The sequence below is a fragment of the Pagrus major genome, chromosome 18 (assembly GCF_040436345.1).
Source record: "Pagrus major chromosome 18, Pma_NU_1.0".
Classification (NCBI taxonomy): domain Eukaryota; kingdom Metazoa; phylum Chordata; class Actinopteri; order Spariformes; family Sparidae; genus Pagrus; species Pagrus major.
The window spans coordinates 3,761,277-3,783,121 of NC_133232.1; positions in this window are offsets into that span (position 1 = coordinate 3,761,277).

Below are 21,845 nucleotides of genomic sequence, written 5' to 3' on the forward strand. Positions count from 1 at the left end.
TCTGAAACCTGCGTAATCTTTTTGTTCTTAAATAGGTAAAGCAGCCATTTCAAAAAGATAATTTGATAAATCACATCTTCATTTATGTATGTGCTGTTGAAAATATAAAAAAAATATATAGACATTATATGTAAAGTATATGTCAAATACTTCATAAATGAGATCAAATAAATGTATTTAGGCAGAGTTAACATGCTTATTGTTTTTATTTCCTTTATTTGTTTGCGCATTTCGGATGCATTTTAAATCTGATTTAAAAGAGCGAGAGAGAATGGTTTGTGCTTTGAAATGGTGAGATGAGTGTGGCAAAACTTGGTGTGTGTGTGTAATACTGAAACAGAGCAGTGGAGATCAATGGTTGTAAGGCAGTGTGGATTTTCTCCCCCCTTGACCCCCTGAGCAGCACCCTCTATGTGTTATGATATACAAATATAGCACCGCATATACCAACAAGCTCTCCTCATGAAGCTGAAAGAGCACTGAAGATATAAATCGATCTTAACTAAAAAGAAATTATGGAAGAAATTGGAAGAATTTGGTGACCCAAATAAAATCTTCTGTGACCCAGTCTCTGGCGATGACTTCTCTAGTGTATATATATAACTAATAACATAGGTTACTAACCTTCTGTTGTGGATCTCAAATCACATTACCAGTTACGGTGCACTCAGAAAAGTTGTGAGCAGGTAGGAATACAGATGTAAAACAACCTACATCATTTAAAATCTTTTCTTATCCTTTCGACCAGTGCTTATTTAAAACTGCAGGTGATTTTAATTTTTCTCTGCAAGTTGTTAAATTGCACACATGTTGTTCTGTTTATTATTCGATAATGATGTAAATTTGATGACTGAACTGTTGCAGGGTTTCCACCACTGCAGTTGACAATCCATCTCTTTCGTGAAGCAGCAGGCTCTCATGTTGTGTGAAATCTTTATTAAGATTTAGTTGTTTTTGAATTCACCACAACTCTTCTCACTTCATCAGCACTCTGATATGATTCACACACTTCTCCATCCGTCCATCTTCTGCTCGACTTTATTTTCATCAAGTCTCCTCACATCATTTCATATGAGCGAGTGCACAGCACCTCCTCCACCGCAGTACCACTGCTATTACTACCATTTTCCTTCATCACATTCAATCATATTCCATTACATCCCATTGGTGACCCTGTGAAGATGGGTACCATGTTCCTCTTTGTGCCAGCTAAAATGTCACCCCTGTTCCACGTCGGTGCATTATCCCTCCCAGAATAAGACTCACAGCTGCCGGCACAGACACTTTATTGTCTGAATATGTCTGCCTATCTGTCCCTCACCCCTTTATTGCATCCCGCATTCTTATGTTTTCCCTCTTCTTGCATTGACCCACAGCAGTGAGCAGCTGGACACCACATTGTACTGCATTAAAATGATGATGGATATGTTATCTGGTCATCGGATTTGGTTGGTTGCTAGAGATGAAACTCATGACACACGCACATGCACGCACACACACACACAGCTTTACAATAAGCTCCTGCTGCAGGACTATGGTTTCCCCGTGTATGTGTCTGTGTTCTCTCTCTGTAATACATAATCAAAGATGAAATGACATTGCTCTGTGGAAAAGTTTCTATACATTTCCATGCATGTTTGTATGTGACTTTTTGGAATTTTGAATTGGACAATTTGAGGAGGGTAGGAGAAATAAACCTACGCAAAAAAAAAAGACAACAGGAGAGTCAAGAAGAAAGAAAAAAGAAAGGTACAATGACCATGTTGTAAAAGGTAATTTAGAAAGAGTATTTGAACCTTAAATACATTGCCCGGGTCTTCAGCAACCAGGGGACTATGGCCCAAATCCAGTCCTCCAATACTGGGTCTGCAGAGATGCAGGCTTACAAACCACACTGCTCTCAGGTACAGCACCTCTTTGTGTCTATGATAGATGAAACGCCACATACCTAGTTCTGTTATCTCCCAAGGATAATTAATAAGATGTCTTTTCTCAAACAGACATTTGATAAACTATTTTCATTTACACACGACATAATTTGATGTTAGATGCTACAATGTATGTTGGAACAAACATGCCATTGAAAGAAACACATGTTGATTTAATTTAATTTGATTGCCTGTGTTGAGCAATTTCAGCCACTGTGGAAACTAAAAAGAAAAAAAAACGAAGATTTAATGAATTTAACAGCATAGAGAAATTATAAGATAATTGTTAATTCAGAATATACAATGAGATAAATAAAATAAAAGTAGAAATAAAAGAACATAATAGAGTACAATAAATACACATACTTTATAATACATTTAATGATACATAGCGAGAATAAGAGGGAAGACGAGGGCATCCCAAAGCTTTATAAGCCACCAACCTCAAGCCTCTTTAATTCACAAACTGGGAGTGACTCTATCAGCAATCTTTCTCCAGAATTGCTTTCAAAGTTTGGTCATGCTTCATTTTACAGGTCCACAAACTTCATTGGTTAGTGGGTGGTAATTACCAAGTCACACTTGACATTTCTTTGAAATTACCCCAATTACCACAATAATCACCTCAATTTACTGAAAATTACCCCAACGTGATTTAATAGTAATATTCTGCTATTTTTTTTAAAAAAAGCAGTTCATAAATAGCTGATCATTTCTTTAATACATTTCCAGGAAATGTCTTGCTAGTTTCTGCTGAACTTCTGTTAATCATGACATTTTAATTTCCAACTAGTTTCTATCTATCTAAATGTCCAACTGTTTTAATTCCCAACTTCTGCAATTTCCCTTTGTGCTACCATTTACATGTTCATTACTGTCTATCACTTCAGCAGATCAGAACTATAAATTTCTGTAAAATTTCCCAAAAATAAAACTTTATAATCAGGAATCGAGTGACTAATTAAAAGTTTCATTCTATACGTAATTGCCTATTGTGGCACCACTCACTTTTAATATATTTGAGACCACAAAACATGAGCAAATAAATGAATAACATACAAAAGTTAATATTGTGTATGTGTGTGTGTGTGTGTGTGTGTGTGTGACAGAGAAAGAGAGAACATAGGAGTCTGATTGCTGATTGCTTGAATTGGTGAGAACATGAATAGTTAAAAATGTACTTCAGGGCGCCCATTAGCTCAATTGGTAGAGCCATCTCTGAAGCTGTCCTATCAATAAAGCCATATAAAGGCAAAAAAAACTAACACACACACAAAAAAAAAATGTACTTCAGTTTTTCTGACCTGCAGATGTTGGGCAGAAAGTAGTTGGAAATTAAACTGCAACAACTCACTTTAATTTAGTGGGCTCCTGAGGGGAAGTTAGGCTGAAATTAGCTAGAAATTAAAATGACAAGTTGTTTTGATCATGGAAATTTTGATCTGTTTATGAATCTAGATACAAATTCCAAATTTCTAGGAAGTTGCTCCAGTAGTTGTTATTGAAATTGATTTTTCAGGCTGGGCAAAGTGGCAGAAAGACAGACAGGACGGTCCCTGGAGTCCAACTGCTACTGTAAGCAAAGTAATAAAATGAGACAGGGTGGAGGGGAAAGGCAGAGGAAAAATGGGGAGCGAGGAGAGCGAAGAGAGGGAGTGGCAGATACAAATTTGTGCTGACCCCCAGCCACTTTGAGAGACAAATTACACTGGTGAACCATTTTCCCCACTTTCCCCTTCATTCATTACAGCTCTCTGCAGGATAACAACAAATGAATGGCTGCTGTAGGAAATCTATGTCTCACTAAGTGTGTCAACATGGCTCCCACTATTCAATGGCCAATCCCTTTCTCTATTGCCATGCACTGAGCCAAAATGCACCATAATGCACTTCATTTCACTCAGTGTAATCCTCATCGGCAATCGTTAACCGCTACAGAGGAATACATTTTCCACAGTGGTAGAGTTATCAGACAGATAGGTCTCAAGTGCAAACACATGGCAGGGAACAGCATTAGCTTGCTGCTATATAAAGTCAATACTCTTTTATGGCATTATGAGGATTAAGATATGTTCTAGTTAGTACATCCCCTTTGTATGGAGGTTTCTCACTTAGTAAAGCTAATCAATATGGTTTTATTATCATTATTTTTCAATCAAATGCCAGATGAGAGAAATCTTTATTAGTATTTGTTTGGTCACACATCTAGTAGAATACCCTGTAATGAGCTGTGATTACCTCAGAAGCATTGAGACAGAGGAGAAAACCACCATTCATATGTTGGGGCTCCAGAATTATACAATCCTGTCACAAAGTAATGTAAACAGACTATTCAAAAGTGGGCCAGGTTATAAAAGATGTTTCTTCTATATTTTTGAAGTTTTACTCATGTTCAGTTTAGTCTTGTTCGCTTACTTCCCTAGCCCAGAAGTAGCGATGGCGACCTAATAAAACACAGTTACCTTGACTAAACTTGTGGATTTTTCTGGGTTTGAACTAAGCAGCAATCTCCTGCTCTTAGAATTGAGGCCTATGTGGCAGTACCAGAAACTGCAGTTCTTCTAATGGCCAATTGAGGCTGGCTCCAAAAGCGAGTCAATACCCATAAGAGCCCATGATAAAATACCCAAATTTACAGCAGAAATAAACATGTTGACAGCCTGGTACAACACAAAAAAGTTTTGGCCTCTATAGCCTATTTATTTCTTCATGACAACTGCATGAGGGGGGAATTTACAGCTAGTGCATAGTTAAATTAATGCATTTGATTTATAAAAACAATGTTATGTGTATGAGTGACTAAAAAATAGAGACATAAAAAAAAAAAAAATAGGTTCAGTAAGTGGACTACTTCTGGACAATTATGCACCATCAAAGTACTGTACGTCCATACTGAGTGCTTGTTTTGCCATTGACAGGCTCAGATTGTTAACAAAATAATCAAAAAGAAGCCCGACAGAGACAGACCTTTTGTTTAAGAATAGTATCCTTTTTGTTTAACCACAAAAAGCATTGCCAAATGCACCAGACTCTATTTACAGAAACAGTCATTTATAATCACGAAACACACTTCACTCAAACCAGATAGAAACAAAAGAGAACTCAGAAACCTTATTGCTCAAATTTTTTCGGATTAGGTCAAAATAAACCCTTAATTCACCACGATAGACAAGAGGCAAGATATAGTATTTCCTGGCTCTGTAAAGGGAGTCTGATGTTTCTGGTTAAATTCTAAGTGCTGTATTGTAGGCAACTGGACGTGTTTCAGTTTCTTGAAGACGTTTCACCTCTCATCCAAGAGGCTTCTTCAGGTCTAACTAACTGGAGGGGAATTGCAGGCTTTTAAACTCTGTGTGGGTGTGTCCTTACAGAGTCGTTAAGGACCTGTGTGAGCTCTGAGTTTCAGAGTCGTTTGGGTCACTTGTGGGTCGTTGACCCAACCTAGGTTAGGCCTAGGCCTAGCCCTAACCTAGGGCTAGGTGAGCCCAGGTGTGAATGGTTGTTAAGCTGTCTTGGCAGGGAACTCAGTACTGCATTGTAGGTGGGTGATAAGTAATGTCTTAGGCCACCTCCTCTGCACAACGACAGACGTTCCAGTTTGACATTTATTTCTCTTTCAAACCATCTGTCTTCTCTGGCGAAGATGTTTAAATTGCTGTCCTCAAAGCAATTATTTTTCTCCTTCTGTAAGTGGACAGCAGAGTCTTGACCTGAGGAGTTGGACCTCCTGTGTTGTGCCATTCATTTATGGAGAGGTTGTTTTGTTTTGTTTTGTTTCTGAGTTTCTCAGATAATCCCACGACATAGGGAATGACAATGTTGATACGTTTTTCCGTCTCCTCCTCTCTGTCTGCTCTGGATCTTTTAGAGGTTTTGACAAAGGTCCAGTTTGGGTATCCACAGGTTTTAAATGCTCCCCTGATGTGCTTCTGTTCCTTTCTGGTTAACAAAAAATGCTCACTTAGTCCTGATGCCTGGCCTGAATGGTCGAAATAGGGAGCTAAAAGTGTGTTTGAAATAGTTACGTGAAAAGTAAAGGATACATTGTGGCTGTCAAACTGGTCACCATCTGTTTCAGGTCTGGCAGTTCAGGGCCCAAGAGATACATATGAAATGGTGGATATATTTGTCCCTATTTTAATCTCTCTGAGATAAGAAGAAATTATGAAATTAGCACAGTCAACAATATCAGGCAGGCATGACATTCTGCTTCTGAAAGGCTCCCAGTGGGATATGAAGTCATGTGGAGGAGGAAGCTATGGAGGACGGAACTAAACACCATTGGACACACCAGGTAACAGAGACGTGGAATCAAGGGGTAGGGAGGGCAGTAAGCAATCTATGATCCTCTGGGTGGTTTTGACCTCTGAAGGGCTCTTCTGTCCACTGCTGGGCAGCTGACATACCACAGAGTGATGCAGTACGATGGCACACTCTCGATTGAGCAGCCTTAGGACACCAGCATTTTCTCCTGCAGGTTGGTTTTCCTGGGGACCCTCAGGAAGTGGAGTTACTGCTGTCTTCTGTATCATTGTGATAGTGTTGGTAGTCCAGGAGAGATCTTAAGTTATGTGCATACCCAGAAACTTAAAAGCAGACACCCTTTCCACAGTCCTTGCTCATATATAGTGTGTCGGGTTCTGTGCTGTTCATCTAGAATTCTATTATTAGTTCTTTAGTTTTTCAGAAGCTCAGGAAAAGATTGTGGTCTGAACACCACATTGACAGTATTTGGACTTGACCTACCACAGTCATGTCATCCACGAACTTGATGATAATGGTGGTGGAGTGAGATGTGTGTAGAGGGCATAAAGGATGGGGCTCAACATACAAACCCTAGGGGGAACCAGTGCCAAATGTAACCCCTTGATTCCACTGGGCACACCTTTGTTACCTGGCGTGTCCGACATTGTTTAGCTCTGTCCTCCATGTGACTTCATATCCCACTGGGAGTGATTCAGAAGCAGAGCATCATGCCTGCCTGATGTTGTTGACTTGCTCAGATTGTGTTTATTTCATCATTTCTCCTTGATTATTTGTGCTGCTACTGTGGTTGGGTAGGCTACCTAGTTAAATTGCTTCATTATTTTTGTCCATTTTAACTGTTTATTGTGAATATTTCAGACTTTGCTGTGCACATGGCGTTTTATTTTGAAAATGACCGGATGCACTTAGTCATTCCTGACCTCCTGATCTCCTCGATCTGTTCTGTGCAGATTGACACTTGCAGTCTACTTTCGTCAAAAATAGATGTGGTTTTCTCAGCCGAGAGCTGCTTCTGGGACGCTGCTGAGACATGCTGTGGTGCAGCAGGTTTTAACATGAGCACTGTTTAGAACAACCGTTTTGTGAATGTGACGGCCCCCGTGGAATCTGGGGGTAAGGGTGGAGGAGAGGTAAGGACCTAGTCAGTTAGTCTACCAGGGCAGTTAGTCAGGAAGTCCTTGGTCCAGTTGCAAGTGGGATGAACAATATGTCATTAATTTGCACATCATTTTATCCCAAATTTTACATTAATGAAATTCTTAAAGAATTTACTCTTATTACATTTAAACAAACAGATCTAGACATATCTTTTAATACGGTTGCAATAAAAAAGACGCTGTAAAATAAATTTAAAAAAACTAATCTATGCAAACTCTTTAGTATTAAACCTAATTAAGTAAACCTCTTTAGTAGGTTTAAATATATGTTTATCTGTTCCCTTGACCTGACCTTTGTGCTAATCCCACACAGTTTTTGGCAAAATCCATGAGATTTTGCATGCAGCGTAAATGTGTTATTTTTGCTATTGTTAAATTGGTGTATTTGAATGTTTCTGCATACTGGAGTCACTATACAGTCTTGGAATTGCATAAATTCTATATGACTGGAAAGCTAAATCTGGTATGTATCCAGTGAGCCCAATTGTATTCATGTGTAATGATGTCATTCCCCATAGCAGCCATTTCATTGTAGTGTCAAACTATACCAAACAAGCTGTCAGACATTCTTTTTTCTATTGTTGCATATTTCTATCATGTAGTTAAATTCCTTTATTGTTTCTTTTTGTTTCTAACTCTTTGTCTGTTAGACGTAGCTTCTGACAAAAAAGTATTGTAAAAAAATATTTTCAATAAAAGTTTAAAATAAATTAAGCTTTTGCAACAAAAAGCACCAGCTTAGTAACGAGGGTTGAGGATCATGGCTAATTTAAGCCTTCAGCTATCCAAAACTGACAGAAAAAAAACTTTAAATATCCAAATTCCATCAACTTCAAACAGAAGATGGAGTGGATCAGAATGAATATGAGGTGCAAGCGTGCACCTTCAAGGTCAAGTGCAAAAAGGGATGACGGAAAGCACCTTAAGGTTCTCGAGGAAGTCAATACCTGCAGCAACTGGTAAGCCCAAAGCTACTGAAGAAAGCACTGGTGAGTTCCATCTCACTGACACTGAGACACTGTACCTGGATCATCCAACAAGCAACAGTCAGGTACTAATCAAGTTGAGTTGTGTCATCCTTCAGATCGGCAACAAAGTGCTTGAGACCAACATTATATCCGATGATGGTTCTGGGTGCTCCATACTCCTACATAAAATGGCTGATCGCTTGGGCGTGCAGTGGAAAGCTTAGACCTGGTTCCTCCCATCTGTGGAGCCACAGTGTTGTTTTCTGTAGCCTCTGCATCACAGCCTGTCTCTTCATTTCAAATCCACAGGGCTTTTCACCGTCATCCCAAGGACCTGCTACTGCCAAGCATCAGGGAGGCACAGCACTTACTGCTCATTGGGTCGGAATAGCCACATCTGATCTCCCCAGTAAAACCAGTATGCCTGGGCCCCCCCAGTGGACCTGCAGCTGTGCATAACAGACTTGGAGGGACTTTATAAAGCCCATAAAGATTCCTGCACCACCAGCTAACTCCCCAGCAGTGCCTCTTCACAGGGGCGTTTCTTGGACTTGGGGACATCAGACAGGCTCAGATTGTTGACAATCTACCCCTGTAGGGTAGTCCAGGGGGTTCTCCCTCAGAAAAATTTTACATTTTAAAAGTATGTCTTAATTTTATTTTTCTTGTCTGTCTATCATGGAAAAACTGCAATGTGTACCTCAAAAAACAAATGAATTTTCAAAATGAATCATGAATTGTGTAAAAATATTAGCAGTTGTTAATAATTAGTATTGATATTGAATAGAAACAGTATGTTAAAATTTGTTAATTGGTTATATTTTTTATTAATTAGTTGGAATATTAAAATTTCTATCACCCATTCACACATTTCTAGGTAAAGTTCATGCAGTTCATGTTGGTAAAGTTCATTTTTATTCTGTTGTCCATCTCTTCTCTCTCCATCATCTGCTCTCTCTCTCTCTCTCTCTCTCTCTCCATCATATACTACCAGAAGAACAATTAAATGTATATATTTTATGTAAACATTGGTGAACTGGAGTGTACATTTTTATCTTTCTTCTTTCACTTATTCACACAATATTCAGATAAAGTTCATTCAGTGTAGTGCCTTTCACCTTTCCATACTCTGCCACTCTCTCTCTCTCTATAATCTGCTCTCCCTCGTCAGAAAAGTTGGGATCCATACACTCCTGCCATACACAAATGCAAGTATAAAGGACACTATACATAGTCCTAATGGTGATTTAGAAATATATAAAAGCTCTGTCAATTGTATTGTGTTGAACATGTAATGGTTTTGTCATGATTACAATGAAAGAACATGTAATGTTTTCCCATGATTTTAATGAAAGTATTGAAGTTACAAAGAAGAATATAATGAAAATAAGAAACAGTTAGAATCAAAATGAAGAAATTAATCAGTTTAAAAGTGTTTGTACTAAGCTGAGGTTGAGATAGTTGAAGTATCACGATGACAATGCAAAGATATCACCAGACTTTTAGTCATCGAACGGAGAGATGAGCTGAAATGTCCTTATCAGGAAATAAACAAAGCCACTGTCCAGAGCACTGTGCACATGCATTCCACAGAGAGAACAGGGTTCTTCCTCTCGCTTCTTCCTTGGATCAACACATGCAACAGAGTATGTGAGCAGCCTAAACATCACAGAAAGGACTTCAAGAAATTCACAGCAGAAATCATCAAGGAATTAAGGGCAACGGATTGACCATTTTTACCAACCAACTGTGGATTACAGTTTGGACATTTTGACCCTCTCAATCTCTATTACATCTAAATTTTTATCCCGCATCAGCCTTTTCATATTATTCTTTATTATATACTAAATTGTGATTTTTTCCAGTAAGTTTTCTTGATTACGATTAATGATGATGATTAAGATAAGTATGAGCTGTATGCTTTGCACTTGCTAAAACTGTGCAATAAAACCAACATAATACAGTTAAAATAGAAGTTGTGGACATTGATTTTATGATTCTTTGATGGAAGTAAAAAGTAGGTGATAAGTGTGTAAAACATCTTAAAGGTTCTTAAAGGCTACTGTAGCCTAACGAATTGAAACAGTCTCTTAGGGTTTACAGAAAGCCCCTAAAATTCAACCAAGCACCATACCAAGTGCACAGATCATTTAGAGGAGAGCTGTCCCATTTTAAAGTAACACCTTGTAGGTTTAGGGACCTAACCCTTTATAATGGATAGCTGGTCCAGTACCTCCAGGGTATACTCGGGATCTAACACTCTCCATCCTCTGCGCCTGTCTCTTCTCTCTTTCCCTCTTATCACTTGTTGCTGTGTCGTGAGTCTTCCTTTATCTTTTGCTGCTCTTTCTCCTTGTTCTTCATCATTTGTTTCAAGAAAAACAAAAAAAAGGTATGTCAGTCAGACAACTCACATTTGAAATGTTTATTAGAGCATTAGAGTTTGGCGTCTAGGCTCCGACCTCATCAGCAAAACATCTTGAAACCCCCAGTCGGAGCCTACAGGTGGATGCTGGGGTAGTGGTGGGGCTGAAAGAATATGCAGCAATACTGACGCAGAGCAGTGGTGCACAGACAGGCAGAGGGAGAGATGGGAGATTTTTGCTGTTTAAATAGAGCGCTAAATTGACAGAGTGTGCTTGGTTGATTAGTGTGGATAGTGGGGCATGTCATGTGTATAGCAGTGCAACTCTGCCACTGTCTCTCTCCATCATCTGCGCCTGTCTTGTCTCTCTCCCTCCATCACTTGCTGCTTTCCTTCCATCACTTGCTGTTTTCTTTTGGTGATTGGTCTTTCCTCTGTTGCATTCACTGAAGACAGGAAATTACAAAACTGCCATCTCTTTTTAGTGTCATATGGCTCAGAGTGCGGTTATATTATTGAGGGACAATTGTCCGAGGCTAAAGAAAAGATCATCAGAGCTGAAGCCCTGAATGCCCAGGCCAGGCGACGCCACTCCTTGTCACCTCTTTTACCCCTCCAGAAGCCGAGTTCTTCAGCAATGTGGAGAAACTGTGGAAGCTGGACACTGCCATATCGCAGTGAACAGCTCATCATCAGGTCAAAGCAAGATGCAGAAGCAGTCCAACAGCTTGAGGTGAAGACAACAGGGGTTGCAGTGAATGGCGCAAGATGATATGCCACTTTGCTACTGCAGAAGAAAACCTCCCCCCACTCCATGCACCAAAGAAGGCAGTGTTAGCTCAGCTATGTGGAACAGAAAGAAGACTGGCCAAAGAACCAAAGGAAGCAACAACCTACTGCAAGGAGATTCAAAACCTTCTTGATGCTGGCTATTTCATACCCATTCGTGCCATTCATGGTACACCCTGTACCTCATGGTGTGACACAATGGGAAAGACATAACAGTCTTTAATTGCTTCTTCACGTTCAGAGGCCAGAGCCTGAATGACCACCTCCTGCCTGGGCCCACACTGGGAGCTAGTCTTTAGGGAGTCCTCCTCCGATTTAGGGATGTTCCACCAGGTCTGTCTGCTGAGAGAAGACAAACCATTCTTCCAGTTCCTGTTGAGAGACAACAGCTGGACCATTCATGTGTTCTGTGATGCTTCTGAATGTGCATATGGGTCTATGACCTACCTATGCACTGACAATGGTGAAAGACAAGTTCATATGGCCTTCCTCAATCCCAAGACTAGAACTATGCAGAGCTGGAGCACACTTGACTTCAGTTTTGAAGAGAGAGCTCACTGTTGACATTCATGAGGTGGTGTACTAGACAGATTCAACAACAGTTCTTAACTGGCTCCAGTCAAACTCATGCGACTATATGGTCTTTGTGGACATCAGAGTTGCAGAAATACTGGAGCTGTCTGACCCCGCAGCCTTGCGCTATATCGACTCACAACCAATCCTGCTGATGATATAACAAGGGGGAAGACACTAGCTCAGGTTGTTGAAGAGAAACGCTGGACTACAGGGCCAAACTTTTTTTAATGACAGTAGATGCCAAAGGCACCAGTGGGAAAACCTAAGGAAGCGGTAGAGGAACTAAGGAAGACAGCTCTGCACACCACATTAGAAGCTCAGACCATCTCAGAGGAGTGTGGATGTTGAGAGCAACCTTAAACTCCCGGCCTTTGGGTAATGTTTCTACAGACACTGCAGACACAGACGCTGTCATCATATCTCCTTGCTGATAGGATGGCCGGACTCCTCCCTGCCACAAGTAGTTTATCCAGAATCGGAACTGCTCGGTCGCAAGAGACAGAGACATACTCAACTGCTGGCTGAACATTTCTGGAAGCACTTCATACAGCACTTTTTGCCCACCATGACAGAAATGGAAAATGTAGAAAGATGATGTCATCGCCAGCAGTGTAAGTCCTCATAGTTGATCAGCAAACTCCAAGGGCTCTCTGACAAGTTGGAACAGTCAAGACAAGCATAGCTCAGGCAGATGGCTGCATTAGGGCTGGGGTTGCCAATGTGAAGGACTGGACTTACACCGGCCCTGTGGTACAGCTCATCAGACTGCCTGCTCTACCCCAAGAGACTAAAGGGAACTAGGCTTCCTGATGTCATATTTGCATACCAAATTTGGGGCAACTGTAAAATAAAGGCTATGCCTCTGGGCATATGTGCTCCATCTCTCCATTGTCCGATCCTGCTGTGCGCAGTGGCGGTCCTAGCTTGCATGATGCCCTGGGCAAACCTCACCTTCAGCGCCCCCCCCACCTGCCCCTTCTTCCACAACCTCTGTATGTGAGACTTTCTCAACAGCAAGCAGATGCGCCTTTACAAAACAGAGGGTGCCCAGCCGCCTACTCCCCATACAGCAACATGACATAATTGACTTGATGTGTAATACAAAAACTGGATGAAATGAATGCGAACAAATAAAAAAATAAAATAAAAATATATAATACAGCTCTGGAAAAAATTTAGAGACCACTGCAAAATTACCAGTTTCTCTGATGTTGCTATTTATAGGTATGTGTTTGAGTAAAATGAACAGTTTTGTTTTATTCTATCAACTACTGACAACATTTCTCCCAAATTCCAAATAAAAATATTGTCATTTAGAGCATTTATTTGCAGAAAATGACAAATGGTCAAAATAACAAAAAAGATTTCAGACCTCAAATGAAACAAAGAAAACAAGTTCATATTCATTTATAAACAACACAATGCTAATGTTTTAACTTGGGAAGAGTTCAGAAATCAATATTTGGTGGAATAACCCTGATTGTTAATCACAGCTTTCATGCGTCTTGGCATGCTCTCCACCAGTCGTTCACATTGCTGTTGGGTGACTTTATGCCACTCCTGGCACAAAAATTCAAACAGCTCAGCTTTGTTTGATTGCTTGTGACCATCCATCTTCCTCTTGATCACATTCCAGAGGTTTTCAATGGGGTTCAGGTCTGGAGATTGGGCTGGCCATGACAGGGTCTTGATCTGGTGGTCCTTCATCCACACCTTGATTGACTTAGCTTAGAAGGAAGCAAGTTTTTTCCAGGATAACCTTGTACGTGGCTTGATTCATGCGTCCTTCGCAAACACGAATCTGCCCGATTCCAGCCTTGCTGAAGCTGAAGCACCCCAGATCATCACCAATCCTCCACCAAATTTCACAGTGGGTGTGAGACACTGTGGCTTGTAGGCCTCTCCAGGTCTCCGTTTAACCATTAGACGACCAAGTGTTGGGAAAAGCTGAAAATTGGACTCGTCAGAGAAGATGACCTTACTCCAGTCCTCTGTGACCCAGTCCTTATGGTCATCTGCAAACCTCAGCCTGGTCATTCTTTGCTTCTCATTGATGAAGGGCTTTTTTCTAGCTTTACACGACTTGAGCCCTGCCCCTAGGAGCCTGTTTCCAACCGTTCTCGCCGTGCACTTCACCCCAGCTGCCATTTGCCATTCTTTTTGTAGGTCACTTGATATCATCCTACGGTTGCTGAGTGACATTCGAATGAGTTGACGGTCATCTCGGTCAGTGGAGAATCGTTTTTGCCCTCTGCCGGTCTGTAGCTTTGTTGTTCCCAATGTCTGCTGCTTGACCTTGTTCTTATGAACCGCCGTCTTAGAAATTATAAGGATGGAAGCAACCTGACGCTTACTGTATCCCTCTGCCAGTCAAGCCAGAACTGAACCCTTCTTTTCCTCACTCCAAACTTTTCTTTTCAGCTCTTTTGGCATGGTCAATTGTTATTTTTTGATTCCAATTACTTTTGAGGTACTACTAACACTGTTTTTGCCATCCAGCTGGTCCTATTGCAAGATCATAGTGATGACCACAGCAGTGGGTTTTATACTTTTCCTCGTTAAATAAGATTTGGTTCAGGTGATCACCTAATCAGTACCTCATTAAGTAGAATGAGGTGTGCTTGTGTTGGAATTCAACAGACACTGGAAGGGAATGGCTGTCATACGTGTAGAGATGCTGATTTCAGAAAAATTTGCAGTGGTCTCTTAATTTTTTCCAGAGCTGTATATATCACAAATGCTGCCCTGGGCGGCTGCCCATATTGCCCATATGAGGAACTGCCCCTGGCTGTGCGCCTGCGAAAGCGGCATGACTAAACTGTGTGTGCAGTAAGTGAGACTGGCAGATGAGCAGATGATGACTGGGCTTAAACTGTACAGGCCACTGTGATAAGCGATGAACAGCTTAAGTGTGTGCGTCCTTGAGAATGTAAGCTTATTGTTTTCTTATGTTATGTTACACACTGTTTAGTTTGCCTTTAGTCGTGGGTGTATTCGGTTAGTTGTTTTCTGTCTGTTTGAAGAATGTGATTCAAGCTAGCTGTGAGCTGATAATAGTCTGTGTGAGTTGTGTTACTGCATTCTGCTAGCTATTGTTTCTGTGCAGTTCACTTGCTATATTCACTGGCTATATTTCTGTTATTTATGACTTGGTTTATTGAATGCTCATTGATTTAGAAGTGAATGTCATATGCACAGTTTCAGTGCTTAGGTTTTTCTTTTACTCAAGATTCACTGATTAGGTTTTTCTTGAGCACAGTTATCATACATTATAAGTGTATTTGGGTTGCAGCACCAGAGCCTGTTGCATTCACATGGAATGGTCACAGGGATGTGGTTGAAATATATCATTTCAGGACTTCTTTTTGAAGAAATCAAATTTGCTCGCACACTTTACAAGCCAACTATCACCACAGCATCCAGCTCTAGGCAGTACTTTCCCCTGAGGGCGTAGCCATGGCCTCGAATTTGCTACTCTTTGCTGCAGCTATCTTTGGTTGTAGTGACTATCTTCCATTAGCAAGTGGCTCATTTAGCTGTGGAACTAAGAAGCTCTATTAGCTGATTGGAGCCAGCATAGACCACAACCTCGAATCACAGGAGGAGCTTAACCGGCTCAGCTGCCTCAAAGTGCATTGTCAAACAGTCATGCTGAATTACACACAGCATTGTTTCCTGTCAATCTGTTCTAAGTTTGAAGGCAATTTGAATCCAGTAGGGGAATGTTGGACCCTTTAACTAAATTGAAAATTACTATGTAGTGAGGTAATTACATAATGTTAACACAGTGAATGGCGACGGTTGAAAAAAGAAAACAAATGGTATCAAAGATGGGGTTTGATTTGATGAACATCTTAAAGATTATTAATTGAATGAAGTAGTTATTCTTTTAGCATTGACAGTGAATAATCTCTAACAAACAATACCTGCAAAAAAACGAAACCCAAACTGTAATCAGAATATTTTTGTAATTCTAATTTGTAATAGTTTTGGAAGGCATCGACATGCAATGTCACCTTGCCAGTTGGCACAAGATTAAAAACCACTTAATGTCATTTTGAAGGGCAGTTACAAACAATGTATTCTCTTTGTTGGGGAACTTGTTGGGAATAAAGTACTGGACATGTCTAACAATTAGTTAGAGTAAAAATTTACTAAAGTACTTGGCAAATTTTAATATTGGGAACAAATATAGTTTACTGGTAACATCATCCAAAAAAAGTCAACAAAAGTCAACAGCATTTGGCATTATGTGATGATTGACTGGAGAAATGAGGGTTTTATAGCCATGACTTTGCTAAGAAGTATGCTCTTGATATTTATCAGTGCAACACACTGAAGCATGGATTTGTTAAATGCCAACATGACACTTTTTTTCCCTCATCCACTCATCTCCTCAGGTACCTTTACATGTTCAGTACTTTTAATCCACTCACAAGGTGGATTTATCCTTAAGATAGAACACCATCCAGCAAGCAGGATGGTTGAGGTTACATGGGGCCATACGGGAAGGAAGGGTCAAAGGCGAGAGAAAAGAGAGAGAAAAAAGGGATTGGCAGAGAGAAATAGAAAAAAATGTTTGAGAGGCAGAGAGTCAGATAGAGAAAGTGGTTTTTAAAATGGACGCATCAAGCTGCTCCAAGCCACAGAGAAAGAGAGAAAAGGTCACCACCATCCTTTTAAATTACACTTCGCCTAGTGGGCAGCGCTCACTTTGTCTGACCGTAGAGTTCAGCAGAGTGGGCAGAAGGTTCATATTCAGGTTGGAGAGTGTTCAATCTCATCCTCTCTTCCTGTCTTTCTCCTTCACGTCCCTCTTTTCTCTCTTTCTGTGACAAACCCTTGTTCTCTGATGTGATTACAGTTGAAGAAAACATTGATAAAATCATCTGCATCACCCTAAATTTAGAGTCTTAATTAGCATTAGAATGACACAAAAGATACTGAAAAGAGATGAAATTTGTATACATAGCCTTCAAACTGCTCCTTTTATACTGGACAAAAAATCCACCAACACCCCACAACATCAGCTTTTGTCTTAAATTGGAAAGGGTACCAAAGGCATTCAATCCCGCCTCAACACACTAATTTTCATCCCTTGTCAGACGCCATGCTATAAAGTAAAGGAGCAGTGCTGGGACATCATTCAGTCTGCGCTGATAATGAAAAAGAGACTAAACAAGAAATAAAACAAGCAACCACCATTACATTGTCAGTGGTCTCCATGTTAGTAGCCGATTCATACCAGCTGATCAGCACTGCACATGTGAATCTCTCAACAGAGATAAAGAAGAAGCAAGATGTCTCACACCTTAACTATTTCCATCATCAGCTCCGGAAAAAAAAATATATATATGTTAGGAAGTTATGTTTTCACCCATTTCGGTTTGTTTGTTTGATTGTTCACTGGTTGGTTGTTTTGTCAGCAGAATTACACAGAAACTACTAAAATTCCTTTTACCTTGTTATATATATATATATATATATATATATATATATATATATATATATATATACAAGGAAACTATTTAAATGAATGAAATATCATTCATGCATTTAAATAGTTGTTGCTGAGTGGTTACAGTACTCACATTAATAACATGAAGAATGTTATTGAAGAATCTGAAGAATGAAGAATCTGTCACTTTCAAAAATTCATATTTCCACTAGTTTTGACTTTCTGGGACCAACTTTTACTTCTGTGTTGTATTAATGTAGTCATGACTCATCTAGAAGTTATTTGGTCATGCATAAAAAAATGACTGCCACAAATGAAATAGCTTTCAACCTGAAAAACCCACTTTTGGGGTTATTTTGTGAAAGTGTTGATATTCATTGTATATATATATACCCCGATCAGGCATAACATTATGACCACCTGCCTAATATTGTGAAGGTTCCCCTTGTGCAGCCAAAACAGCTCTGACCTGTCAAGACATGGACTTAAGACCTCTGAGGGTGTCCTGTGGTGTCTGGCACCAGGGCGCTTTATTGTGGATCCTCTGGGTCCTGTATGTTGGGGGGTGGGGCCTCCATGGATCAGACCTGCTCCAGCAAGTCTTACAGATGCTCGATCAGATTGGGATCTGGGGAATTTGGAGGCCCGGTCAACACCTTGGGCCCTTTATTGTGTTCCTCAAGCTGTTCCTGAGAAGTGTTTGCGGTGTGTCAGGGCACATTGTCCTGCTCAGGGGCCAATGCCATTGGGTAGTGTTGTTGTGATGAGGGGGTGTACTTGGTCCACAACAGTGTTTGGATGGGTGGTGCGTGTCAAGTGGCATTCACATGAATGCCAGCACCCAAGGTTTCCCAGCAGAACATCGCATTGTGTAAAAAATGACCTCCTGTTGTTAATTTGATTATTGTAACCTTTCAGGAACAACTATTTCAATGAATGAATGTTGCAAAGTTTAGCGGAACGGGTGCGTTCAGAGAGGCAGAGAGGCAGAGAGGCAGAGAGAGAGAGAGAGAGAGAGAGAGAGAGAGAGAGAGAGAGAGAGAGAGAGAGAGAGAGAGAGAGAGAGAGAGAGAGAGAGAGCACCTACATCACTTGGTTAAATGGATTCAATGGTTTTTACATGAATAAAGAAATATCTTCATGTTTTTAACGTCTGCTGAATGATCAAGTAGACCCAAATAGTTAAGAATGTATGCATAGAGCATTTCACAGAGTTTAAACAGTTTCTCCTCTTACAGACAATATCTCAAAATTGTGCATTTTTAAAAGGATTCTGGTGGCTTTCTCCACTTTCTTTTTCCTCCAAAGAAGTAGTTAATGTATATAATTAATGCCAAATTTACCATAAGGAACAAATTATATAAAAATGTACTGTAGCCTTTTCACAAAATTTGTTATGTTTCTCCTTACAAAACAACTCTTAAAATCATTTGCAAGGGAGTCTAGGATATTGCTGTTACTATGTTTCACTTCATTACGTGGTTTATGTCCTTGACATTTACACTCTCACACACACACATACGCAAAAGCACACACACAAGCACTCACAGCAGCCCACTTCTTGCAACAATTGTGTCAAGAAGATCACAACAACAGTTTTTTTTTGTTTGTTTTTAAATCTTAATGACCCTTTGATAAGGTATGACACACCGCAGAGATAGGACACGTACATGATCATTGTCACTGTCACTCAGAGAGAATATGGTGCATAGTTCCTCTGGAAAACATACATGTAAACATACATGCACACACACACATATACACACACATATATTATTGTTTCACTTGATTGTTTTTTCTGTGACATATTCTGTGACAATTTTTATCTTGTGTTTTGTGAATATTTTTGTTCCCCAAAAAAATGCAACACATTTCATTTGACTTTAACTGCACATCCCGTATCCAACTCTAGACACTTACCACAAAGTCAAAAACAGGTATTCCCACAACGTGTATCGATGACAGCCTGACATCTTTGACTCATACTCTTCACCACGTCCTCCAACTTTAGGATTTGGGGCCATTTTGACTGCTGCATAGCACTCACCGCTACGCCTCCAAATGCATTGCTGCCCGTCGTTTTCCATGTAGGTTGATCCTGCTCTCATCAGTGAACATCACTGACGACCACTGCTGGATGATCCAACCAACATGTTGCCTGGCACACTGCAGAATTGCTCGATGGTGCCTGGCATTCAAGGGTGTCACACGCAACGGTCATCTGGCGTTCAGGCCTGTTCCAGATGGTCTGATCATACATACTGGTTCCTCTGACAGCCCTCAGACATCTCTGGAGTTGTGTCTCAGTGGCATCCTGGTGGTGTAAGGTGTAGATACTGGTCATCTGCCCCATCTGTGACTCGTGGGACACCACTACGAGGCCTTTCACGCACTGAACTGGTGTTCCAATGTTGAGAGACCAGTCTGATATATGGAGTTCATCAGCAACATGAATTTGCCTGCTCCCTGTCTGGATATGGGCCAAAGCCAGGTGGTGCTCCTGCTCATTCAGCTTACGTCGGTTGACCTTGACTATTTCAAATAGACACTCACTCACTATCCAGTGCCTTTTGTAGTCCCCAAACAAACATGTTTGCTCAGTAACAGCTTCCACTGTATTTGTGTGAGTTTTGAGTTTGACCACTCACTCAGAGTTATAGCCCCACAACTGAGCTGAGGTGGTTCCACAAACAAACAAAGACATTTTTCATCACTCAGATACACGTGACTCTCCATGAGTAAAACCAATTAAGCAACAAATACTGTTGGGCAAAATATATGCACCCATATATACAAATGGCTCCACCCGAATGGGTGGCTACCTGGTTGATCCTGCCAGTAGCATATGCTTGTCTCAAAGATTAAGCAATGCAAGTCTAAGTACACATGGACGATACAGCGAAACTGCGAATGGCTCATTAAATCAGTCTAACCTTTTAACATGGACATGAGAAGTGAGAGGAAACGCCACGCAGCAGCACTGCATATGCATCCAGTGTGTCCAGCCTGTTACAGGACAGCACACTGCTTGTTGTTGTAAGCGCAACACTGTATAGTTAATTTATATTTCAGTTACTTGTGTATGGTTTAGAAGTTCACCTGGCTAGTCTGCATACTCCTGTTGTACTGAATGTATCACTCAGCCCTCAAATAAGTGAGCACGGTGCACAAAGTCCCTGGTAGCTACAACCTCAGTCTCAGTCTCTCAATTGTAAGTCTGAAGAGAGGAACAATCCCCTGCCAATTTGCCTCCTCAGCATGGCTACTTCATGGCTCCTCACTGTGGCGCTCATCACATGAATGAGGGACATGAACTTGAACAAAGTTAATTGGCCGAAGAAGAGGAAGTTAACAGTCTGATAATGGCGGACATCAATGTGAAAAAAGTTACGTTAAGAGACACCACAGTGTTGTGTCACGACTTCTTATTCTTTGTTTGTTGTCAATGGTTTTTCAGAATTTCAAAAAATCACCAATAAAAAAGGAAATAATCTCCAGGAGTGCTCAAAAGCTAACATCCAACATCCATCAAGACCGCCTCCTCACTGGGGATACGCTTTGAACTCCCTTTGCAGCTGGTGGCCTTGAAACTCAGTTGGCCTTGACTTTCAGCGGAAATCCTCTCTGCTGTTCTGCAGCTTGTGGCTGTGAGCCGTTCTTGTCTCCTCCTTGATATATTCCATTGTTTTACTGACTGCATTTCCTTTAAAATAATAAAAGTGCTTTAAAAGTAATAAAAGCGTTGTATACAGCATTTGATTACATGATCCTTTTCTCGTATCTTTGGTTTCATTTTACACTTGTAGATTCTACAACACAGTGATTCAACTGATGAGTGCACATTCAATCAACTGGTGCAGAATAATACATATATCAACCATCCATTATAACTTCTTCACACTTGATTCTTCTTTTTAACAACACGGCAATTATTATCAACCCATAACTACTTCCTATGGTTATATTATCCTACACTGACCACGTTTAATAGGACATGGTCAACATCATGGACATGCAAAGCCATTGCAATGCTGACATTATAAGCCAACCTTCAGCGGTGAATGCAATGTGTAACAATCTCCCTCAATTATCAACTCAAACGCAAATTTTAAGGGAACGGGCGGACCTGATAAATGCCGCGAATGGACACTGCCGGCTGACCGAAGCTAATTTAACACCCAAAAGTAAACAGCAAATCTCTCCCTTACACCTATGGTAATGTTGGAATAAACTATAAAGAAACGAAAACACACAGAAAGTTTGATTTCTCACTCTGTATTAACTGAAAATAAATTAAATTATGTCCGACCTGAACGCGCACACCAAACAAAAAAAGGG